At 36.9% G+C, this 11,760-nt stretch overlaps 1 pseudogene; it reads right to left on the bottom strand.

Moving 5' to 3' along the window:
• Positions 1-501: 501 nt before the first annotated feature.
• Positions 502-1,085, bottom strand: LOC121101400 (annotated as a pseudogene).
• Between the last annotated feature and the right edge of the window lie 10,675 nt (positions 1,086-11,760).

Genomic DNA, 11,760 nt, shown 5'->3' with positions numbered 1-11,760 from the left:
TTTGTGGATATCAACAAACTGATTCTAACGTTTAAATGGAGAGGCAAAAGAATCAAAATAGCCAACACAATATTAAAGGCAAAGAATCAAGTCTAAGGATTGACATATGCAACTTCATGATTACTTTAAGACTATGTGGTATTGGTGAAAGAACAGACAAATAGATCAGTGAAACAGAATAGAGAGCTGAGAAACAGACCCACATAAATACACATAACTGATCTTTGACAAAAGAGCAAAGGCAATACAATGAAGAAAAGATTGTCTTTTAAATAAATGGTACTGAAATAACTGGACATTCAAACAAACAGACAAAAACAAAACAAAATAAACGAAGCTACACACCGACTTTGCACCCTTATAGTAAGAAATTAACTCAAGAAGGATCACAGAGCTAAATGTAAACTGCAAACCTATAAAACTCCTAAAAGATCACATAGGAGAAAATCTAGATGACCTTGGGTTTGGAAATTACTTTTTTTCTCTTTTTTTTTTTTATTTGCATTTATTCTATGCAGACTTTACTCCCAGGCCATAGTTTTTATTTCTTCAGTTTCTTCTGGGATACCTTTTTCTTCTGTGCAACCTCCTCCTCTGGTTTAGGAACAATCTGCTTGTTTTCAGGAACAATCATCTCGACGTGGCAGGGAGAGCTCATGTATGGGTTAACCCGACAATGAGCCCTAAATTCTATGCTGCATCTTCGGGGCTTTGTTCACATGGATGTGCTCAATGACCAGAGAATGGACATCTAAACCCTTAACTACAGCATTACTCTCTGCATTTTTAAGCATGTGCAGAAAAAATCCAGCACTCTTCTTGGGCCACCAACCCCGTGTCCAGCCCCACCGTTTGGCCTAGGCACACCTACCAACTCCACCATTATAGCTACAGAATGGCACATACTGCTTCTGCAAAGTGACATCTTTCAGATACTTGGTGGCTTTTCAGATATGCATACCCTGAGGGCCTGGGCAGTTTCACATGTGTCCTTAAAGTGAACACAGAGATTTGAACCTTTTGATTTGCATGATTTTGTAGGGTTTTCTGGGTAAAGCAAATAGCAAACCATTTTCAGAGGTCACCTCAGGCCGCTTAGGGGTGGAAATTACTTTTTAAATACAACAGCAAAGGCATGATCCATGAAAGAAATAAATGATAAGCTGGACTTCATTAAAATTAAAGCTTTCTGCCTGCAAAATATACTATCGAAAGAATGAAAGACAAGCTATAGATGGAGAAAAAATATTTGCAAAAAATACATAATAAACAACTATTTCCCAAAATTTACAAAGAACATTAAAAATCAACAATATGAACACAAACAACCCAATTAAAAAGTGGGCCAAAGACTTTAACTGGCACCTTACCAAATAAGATATACAGATGGCAGATGAGCATATGAAAAAGAGCTTCACATAGTATGATCAGGGAATGCAAACTAAAACAATGAGATACCACTACACACCTATTAGAATGATCAAAATCCAAAACTGACAACACCAAATGTTGACAAGGATGAGGAGCAACAGAAACTCTCATTCTTTGCTGGTGGGAATGCAAAATGGTACAACCACTTTGGAAGACACTTTGGCAGTCTCTTACAAAAGTTAATACTCTTACCATACTATTCAGCAATCTCACTCTAGTATTTACTCAAAGGAGTTGAAAACTTACATTTACACAAAAATCTACATACAAAAATGTTTGTAGCAACTTTATTAATAATTGCCAAATAATTGCCAAAATTGCAATCAAGATCTTCTTCAGTAGGTGAATGATAAACTGTGTTACATCCAGACAGTGGATTACTATTCAGCACTAAATGATCTAAACTAAATGAGAAAACATGGAGGAAACTTAAATGTATATTACTGGGTAAAAGAAGCCAATCTAAAAAGGCTACATACTATATGATTCCAATCATATGACATTCTGGAAAAGGCAAAACTATGGAGACAATAAAAAGATCAGTGCTTGCCAGGGGTTTGAGAGGGCATGGGACGAATAGGCAGAGCACAGAAGATTATTAGGGCAGGGGAAATACTCCTGTACACTATAATGATGGATACATGCCATTAGACATTTGGCCAAATCCATAGAATACACAATACCAATTAAACTGTACCCTAATATAAACTATGGACTTTGGATCACAATAATGTGTCAATGTAGGCTCATCACTGGCAACAAATGCACCACTCTGGTGGGGGATTTTGATAATAAGGGAGGTTGTAGATGTGTGGGGGCAGGGAGTATATGGGAAATCTCTGTATCTTCTATTTTCTTTTTTAAGATTTTATTTATTTATTTATTTACTTATTTATTTATTTTAGAGAAGAGAGTGTGTGGGAGTTGGGGGGGAAGGGGGGAGACAGAGAATCTCAAGCAGACTCCCTGCTGAGCATGGAACCTTACATGGGGCTCTATCTCACAACCCTGGGATCATGACCTGAGCTGAAACCAAGAATCCCACGCTTACCCGACTGAGCCACCCATGTGCCCCTGTATCTTCTGCTCAATATTGTTGTGAACATAAGACTATTCTAAAAATTAAAGTCTGTTAAAATAGTTACCAAAAACATGATTTTACCCTTTGCTGTTTCCACCTCTAAGAATTTATCTCAAATATACACCAGAGAAGTATGAAATTATTTGTAAACATTATTTATTGTGAACTTATTTGTAAAATTAATTACTAGAAACAACTAAAATATCATCAACAATTTCACTAAAGTGATAAGATAAAAAATCAACACATAGAAATCAATTGCATTCTTTTACACTAATGATAAAGAATCTGAAAATAAGTAAATATTGCCTTTGTTGACTTTTTGGAAAAAATCAAGCTGTAAGCTTTTATTACAAATTAAAAATGTGGTTCTTAAAAATCTCAACTTGACCAGATATGAAACAACTTAAAAACCTTTACAAATATATTGAGAAAAATAAGGTTTTTTAAAAAAAAAAACATGTTTGTCATTACCAAAAATAGATGTCCCATTCACAATAACGTCAAAAAAATAAATAAACAAAGTGCTTAGGAATAAATTGAAAACAAGGAAGTAAAAGATCTCTACAATAAAAACTACAGAATTTAGCTGAAAAAAATCAAAGACCCAAAAAGTGGAAAGATACCCTGTGTTCATGGATCAGAAGAATTAATATTGTTAAGATGGCCATACTGCCCAAAGCCTTATACATATTCAACACAATCCCAATCAAAATACCAATAGCAGACAAACACTATACTCAGAATGGAATCTTGGGAGCAATTAATAAGGACAGAATGGTCCAAATTCTGCACAGTATGGAGACAAGGATGATCCAAAGACAATGGCCAGGGAATAAAGCAAAGCCAGTGTAGTTCATGAAACTGGGTCATCCATCTCAAGAAGTTAGGCAAGGTAGCAGAATTTAGGCAAGAAAGAACAAAATGCAAGGCCAGGAACACAAAACAGAATCAATGGTTTAAAATGAAAGAGTCCCAGAGTCTGGAGTTGCACACATGCATAAAGCCTGTGATTCTGGTTATGTTTAGGGAAGAATCCTTCAAAGGTGTGGCCAAACTGGCTCAGAAAAACCAAGATAGAAAAACGTACTTTTAGTTCAACAGAACATTCAGTATTCAAATTAACTAGTTCTTTATCCAAGGTCAGAATTCAGTCTCTCTCTGAATATTCAGCTTGTTATTGTTGCTGCTGGTTAATGAACTCCTACTACTTCCATTGTACAGTTGGGGTTTTTTTAGATTTTATTTTACCTATTTCTCAGAAAGAGAGAGGAGAAAGAGAGAGAGAGGGCATATGAGCAGGGGGAAGGGCAGGCAGAGAGAGAAGCAGGCTCCCCACTGAGCAGGGAGCCCAATGTGGGACTCAATCCCAGGACCCCGGGATCATGACCTGAGCTGAAGGCAGACGCCCAGCCGACTGAGCCACCCAGGCATCCCTCCATTGTACAGTTTCAGTGACTGAGGATACACAAACTAGTCCAAGAATAACTTCTACCTGAGAGAAACTGCAATTTCATCCAGGAGATGACCAATCAATAAAATCAATCGTTATGGTATGCATATGAGGTGAGTATGAGATTATCACTCCACAAAGGTCAGCGTAGTAAGGAACTTAAGTTAAGGAGAAAGCTCTGAATTGTAGACATAGAACATTGGAACATCATCAGTGATTAGCTAAAACATCCCACAGACATTTACCTACCATTGTTTTTCACTATATAAAGTACTTAAGGTCTTATTTTCATCTCTGACATACATCAAAATTACTACACATTAAATGTTATACTACTGTATTATGAGCCTCAATTCATATATGTTCCCACAGATGTTATCTATTAGTCCCTTCTAAAAATGATCCTTCCTGAATCTGGGGCAAAAAAAAAAAAAAAAAAAATGAGTTTAATAAGCAAAGAGAGCAAAACATGTTGACATTTTAAGACATTTTTCATTTCATTCTGAAGATATTTTTTAACTTAGCAATTTGACAGCCTGCACCTATGCACATATACATGTGAAGAACATACTTAGATGTACATGCAACTTTCATCTGTTCCATTTGGTTTAGTAGCTAGGCATACTTGCTTCATGGAGTAAACAAATCGGCAAATGACTTAAGCTCTATTGAGATTCTTAATAGGAAATTTTTAAAAAGCAGGCATTAATAAATGATTGGGGGGGAGGGGACATAGGTGACTCTTGATCTCGGGTCATGAATTCAAGCGAGCCCATGCTAGATATGGAGCCTACGTAGAAATAAATAGATAGATAGATGATAGATAGATAGATAGATGATAGATAGATAGATAGATGATAGATAGATAGATAGATAGATAGATAGATAGATAGATAGATAGATGATAGATAGATAGATAGATAGATAGATAGATAGATAGATAGATGATAGATAGATGATTGATAGATTAAATAAATAAATAAATAAATAAATAAATAAGGAACATTAGACTTAGAGAAACTGCACTAGCAAGTTTATCACAGATTGTCTCTTAGAGGTAATCATTCTGCAGATGAGGAAATGAGACCAAATGAAATTAAGTAATTTGTCTTGGGCCATTTGCCTATCTAATTGCTGTATCAGAACAAGAACTCAGCGTTTCTCAATCCCCATCACACTAAAACCACCTACCTATGAATCAGGCAAGCAGTGGTCATAACATCTTGGCTATACTCCAGTATAAAACTGTTCATCCTCCCAGCCCCTCCCAATGGGAAGGACCTAACTGAGTCTCTAAATTAAGCAGGCAAAATATTTTAGATGGTTGGTTATAGAGCACCAGTTCTAGAAAATGATATATTATACCAGGATATGGAAAACAACAACTATTAGTAAGACGCTTCCTACCACCAATGACAATACTGCTGCCACAATATGTATCAAAATATATTGAGATTTTTAAGGTCCCTGATATTTTAAGATTACCTGATTACAAGAAGACCAGTAATAAAATATAATCTCTACACAGTACTTCACAATTTTTGTTATTTCATATATATTGTCTTATGAAACCATCCAATGTGGGATTTAATTCCTACTCATTCTTCAGTTATTAGTTTAGAAGCTGCTTCATCTGGGAAGCTGTCCCTAACCTCTATGGACCAAATCAGGTGGCCCTGCCATGCTTCTCTAGCAGTTCGCTTCCTTGTCTCATATGTCATCTCTCCATTTGAGTTTTCTGGACACAGAAACTTCTCCGATCTCATTCACCGCTGTACACTCAAAACCTAGTGAATCCCTGACACATATTGAATATTAAATAAATGTTTGCTGATGAAGGAATAAATGAGCAAAAGAAATATTCTAACAACTTGGGAGTAAAGGGAAAAAAAGAAGTTTGAATTGTCAAGAGTTTACTATAGAAGACAGTTATATAAGCTGAGAGTCAGGTGCTTTAAGTGGGTCTTTCCTCCATCTCTGCACCAACGAATTTTCTAAAACCTCCAGACATTATCATAATGGCTTCAGTAGCTGCAGCTCTAACAGGTATCTACTGCAGGTTGCTGCTTTGTGGTAGAATGTATGTTTATGTTATATATATATATATATATATATACACACACACACACATATATATATTCTACCTACAAAATGTTTTTAAGTCAGAAACTGCCTGAAAGCTTCCATTCTAGCAAATGGTACTACTGCTATCCAATAAAAACAATTTGCTTTGGGTACATTTTGTACCACAGTCATATACATTAGCTCCCTTTTTTCAGACATACAGAACACACTAGAAGAAAGATGGTAAGGATTATCTCCTCCCTATGACTTTGTAAACCTCACATAAGGTCTTGAAGGTCTGGGAAGTGACAGATAGGGGATTTTATCTTCAACAAAATAATCACAAATGTAGTTAAACCAACTACACTCTGGAGGCCCATACTGTTTTGTAATGGGAAGTAAAAGTCACATGGTCTTGGTCAGAATGTGGCTTTTTCAATCCCAGGATAGCTGATCAATAAAATAATTTTGGCACCACTTAGGCTAGAATAAAATGGCTAACAGAAATGTGGACTATAACTAACATCCAAATTTCTAGATCAAATAAATGATACGATTTTCCCCACTTTCTTCCCTCCTCTACTCCATCCCTCTCCCTGTTTAAGCCCTCCCAGGAATCATTTGTCATCCCTGCAAACTCAAATGGCTGACTTTAAAAATACATGTTTATAAAATACTCATACTACGTTCTGCCTCTTAGACTCCCTTGAAATAAAGCAGCCGTAATCTCTGTGACAGTTGCCACCATTAATGCCTATCATAAAAGCTGGTAAAGAGGCAGAAATGCTGATTTACCATTCATCGCTATGCTCATATATCCTCTTTCTAATAAAAATCAGTGAAATTATTACTTTCTGAGAGCTTAGCACTTCAACATTTGTATTTCGAACCTCCTCTACTGTAAGATTTCCGTGTTCCCCATGCTATTTTTTTCTTCCCAAGGAGCTGCCAGTGTAAATGTGCCACACTTGGGCTCTACAGCATACTGAGCTGAAAGAGCATATGTCCTGCACCTATAGTGGAAAATTTGGTGTTTAGGGAGCAATGAAGCAAGCTATAACTCAGACTTAGAGATAAATGCTGTTTGAGACTCTAGTTCTGTTTATAGATATAATTTGAAAAGCTTAGATATCTTTCCTGTAAGAATTTTTACCCTAAAGATTTAGGTAAAAATAGTGGTGCTACAATGTTTGATATGAATAATACCTTATTCTTAATTTCTCCTTTATTTAAGTTTTATCTAACACATTAATGTAAATGAAGTCAAACAGCACTAAAAGCATATAACAATAAGGTGTCCCAAAAGCTAAAATCATTGGCATATGTATTTGGGTAAAATGTAGGATTCCAAAAACAGATGGTATTAATTTGATTTAGCTTAATGCTTTATATAGTACTTTCACTTAACTCAGAATTATATTGTAGAAACACTGAGAGTTTTTAAATGAGCTTTGACCGAAGCATATTACCAATTGTAAAATTGTATCCCTTCCAGAAAATCAGAATCATTCATTGGGAAGTGATCACTTCTACCCCACCCTACCACACCCTCCCCACATACATACTGAATTATGCCTACACACTCTTGCCTTAAAGAAACCAAAAAGACGAGGTCCAAAATAGAACATTGTTTCATATTACTTCGATACAATCATATCCACACCCAAAATACAAAGTCATAATGTCAATTCCTCAATTTGTTTATTTCATTTATTCTTTCCTTTAGCAAATGTGTATTGAGTACTTACTAGGTGGTAGTCAATCTGCTAGATGCTAGAGATACGATGAAGAACAAAACAGTTACAATGTGTTTTATCTTAGAAGAGTAGAAATTTAAGTAAAAGACAAACTAAAAAGCAGTTACTTGAGATTGTCTTCAGGGTCATGAAGAAAAGTATAGTATTGTGATAGAGCACATTGTCATATTCAGAAGTAACTCATCTCACATTATATTAACATTGTGTGTGCCGTTTGTCTCCCCAGTAAATTTACCATCGCTGATTCTTCCTAGCGATCGAAACACGATTAAGCTATTTTAGTAAAGCTTTTACTCAATTCTGTCTGAAAAACTCTAAAAGGGAGTTAGAAAAGTTAAGGAGTTATCAAAGTAGACTCAGAAGACAAGACTGTGAGCTCTTTGGAGGGAATAGGATTGAGTGTCAGGTATGTAGCAGATAACCTGAATGCATGGATGGATGGATGGATGGATGGATGGATGGATGGATGGATGGAGAAGAAACTCATAAAAGGAAGGGTCCTTAATTTCAACACAAACAACAAATAATTGCTAAGTGTCCAACTGTGATACAGGCATAGACTTAGAGCTCAAAGACATATAATAATATTAGTAATAATTAACGTTTACTGAGTATTTACTAAGTGCTAAGCACCATGCTAAGAATTTTTACATACATTTTCTTGTTTAATGTTCACAACAACCTAATGTCACCGTTATTGTTATTCTCGTGTTGCAGATGAGAAGTTATAAAGCATTTTTTAAATTTTCCTTGCCTAAAGTCACACAGTTAACAAGGGATTAATGTCTGGACATTCACTCCATTCTTCTACATCTTATTTTAATAGATGTCCTGTTTATATAGATCAGCTTACAGTCTATTGAGGGGGAACGTTCTAGATAAATATGCTAGTAAAATGTAAGGTAAATACCATGAAACACCATAAATGAAAAAATTTTATATTGTCTCAAAGAAGTAAATATCACATCTAGTTGATGCTGTAAAAATCTGTGGCCCAAGGACTCAATGACCACACTCAGCAACATATTCCAGGTCCTACCAAAGCATCTTCTGTGAAACAACTTATTCTACTAACTTCTTTCACTATTTCAACTGAAATAGACTATTTCTCTTTCATCATTTAAAATTTAGCTAATCTTTCCTTTATCTGTTTATGGAATGTTTTGTACATATTTTCTATTATTTTCATTTGTTTATAGATCTATTTTCCCCAATAGATAAAGTTTTCTGCATATAAGGACTCTCTCCATACTTTCCCCCTAACTCACTGCCTAGAGCCGGTATGTAGCAAATAGCCAATACATGTACATTCAATAAACAATAAGGTGCCTTAGTGGTCAGAAAGATGTAACACAATAGTATGTCCTCAATATAAATGCAATAATTGGAATTCAACTCTAGATCGAATGACTTCTTTTTTTTTTTTTTTTAAAGATTTTATTTATTTATTTGACAGAGATAGAGACAGCCAGCGAGAGAGGGAACACAAGCAGGGGGAGTGGGAGAGGAAGAAGCAGGCTCACAACGAAAGAGCCTGATGTGGGGCTCGATCCCCGAACGCTGGGATCACGCCCTGAGCCGAAGGCAGACGCTTAACCGCTGTGCCACCCAGGCGCCCCTAGATCGAATGACTTCTTAATGCACAAAGACTTTGGAGATGACAGGCATTCAGGCATTATTTTAGTACAGTTTCAAATAGACTATTACTGTACTATAATGGATAAAAGGCTAGAAGACTTAAAACCACTAATATTTTCTCAAATATTATGCATATATCTACAAGGACACAGACTAAAAATGGCAAATACATGTCACATGTGGTATGATATTCCCCTTCTACACAAGTTGAGACACCGCTAATCAATCATGACATTCATTTCTTCTGAGCTCGAGCTGATCCTTTGCATCCTTTTCAGTGTGACATTCTAGCAGTCAGCACCAATCGACGGGCACTTCGTTATCACTTAACACTCACTTGTCACACTTGACCTGGATCAAGTCACATAATTTTCCTATCTGTAACATTTTACCATTTAGGACTTTTCTTACCACTGAGGAAAAAAAGCACTTGGGTATCTCAGGGAAATCTTAGATAGCCAAGGCTCCAGATTTTATTTGAGCCAGCCGGGTCCCAAGAGCCAGTCTATAGACATTGCTGATCTGCAATTGATTTTTCACACTTCATGGGGAAAAAAACAGAAGAGAAAAATAGTGTACATACTAATCTGGCTGGCTGCATTAGAATCACCTGGGGAGCTCTAAATATATAGATCTCCAGTCTTGAGTCAACATCTCAAGAGATTAAGTCCAGAAACTATGTAAACATGTATATTATGAAGTGCAGTCAGGGTTGGGTACTGTTGAGTATTTGTGTCTATAGGCATATTTTCAATTGTGTATTTTTGAAACAAAATACAGTTTTCTAAAACAATGTCATTTTTATCACTCTAAAATTTTATATCTTTCGTTTATGAAATAATGGATAAATAGTAGTAGTGAGGGTACTTTGGATTACTTTTTAATGCCATACTAAGCAAAATAGAGTTGGGACTCCTATATAAGTCCCCTTTTTCTAAAATTCTGCTGATCTTTTAAACCCAAGGCTCTGAAAACCACAAATTCTAGTGATACCCACTTCTCAGATTAAACAAGTTTCCACATTCAGAGTGAAACAGTAGGTGGAATAAGCCTGCCAGAAATCTATTTTCATTCAAAACTGAAAAACTTCCTGGGAGATAACACACAATAGAAAAAATGTGAAGAGGACAAGCTAGGCTCCATGGCAGATCCTTCTTCCAGGAAATGGGAATGTGATGATTCTGGTATATGTCTCATGCCTGGCCAGCCCAGCTTCAGGCATGGTCTTTAAGTCTACTGCTGTGCAGTGCGGTTATGAGAATAAAGGAAAAGGAAAGGGGCAGGTCATAACTGAAGAAATAAGAGGAGCCAGGTTCTTATTAAAAACTCTGTAAGAGGGGTGCCTGCTTGGCTCAATCAGTTGGGCATGCGACTCTTGATTTCGGGTTGTGAGATCCAGCCCTACTTAGGGCTCCACACGCAAGGGGAGCGTGCCTGGGATTCTTTACCCACCCCTCACCCCCGCCCCCGAATCATGCTCTCTCTCTCTCAAATAAATAAATAAATCTTAAAAAAAAAAAAAAAAAAAAAAAAGACTGGACACTAGACTTACTTAAAAAAAAAAAAAACCCTCTAAGATGACATTTGGCAACACCTTTAACAGTTTCGCTTGTAATGGGGCAGAAGCATTCCTCCCCCCCTTCCATGTGCCACTCAGCAGCCTGGGCACCTCAAAGCCTTCCTCATACCTGTGGCAGTGGCAGCTTGTCAAGATACAAAAAGGGACTGCCGTGAGCAGGAAGACACCACAGTGCTTTGCCAAATAGGGCAGCAGAGCCCAGATCGGGGATCAGCAGTGTCTGAGGGGTGACAGCCCTGTCCGGCAGCAACAATGACACCTACCAGGCTGTGTGAAGCCAAGCAGCTGTGTCTCCTGTGGAGCAGTGCTCGGGGAATGCCATGTGGTTTTCTACAAGCATTTATGAGAGACCTCCTAAAAACACTTGAGATAAAGAGGGAGAGGTCCTTGTAGGGGGCTCAGGACTGACATTCGTAGTCTCTGGCAAGAGCCCAAGAAGTTTTTGATACATAATCTGTTACCCCATTTTCAAATCCCAGTGTAGTCCAGCCCACCGAGCAATAGCCTCTAGGAAATGAGAATGTAAGACACATTAGCAAACTCCACAGAAGCATTCCCTCACAATCCAAGTTCTGAGTTTCTCTTTTGGTCACATACACACAGGGTCTAATGAGTCCAGGGAAATTAGAAATGACTCTAGTAAAGAGAACATCAAAACTAATTCAAACCATGACCCAAATGACCCCAGGGAAAGTATTTTTCACAACTACTAAATTTTTATACCAGAAATAAATAGGGGTGGCTGCCTTTCCCACAG

This window comes from Ursus maritimus, unplaced genomic scaffold (assembly GCF_017311325.1).
Source record: "Ursus maritimus isolate PB19 unplaced genomic scaffold, ASM1731132v1 scaffold_8, whole genome shotgun sequence".
Lineage (NCBI taxonomy): Eukaryota > Metazoa > Chordata > Mammalia > Carnivora > Ursidae > Ursus > Ursus maritimus.
This window is presented reverse-complemented; position numbering and strand designations above follow the sequence as displayed.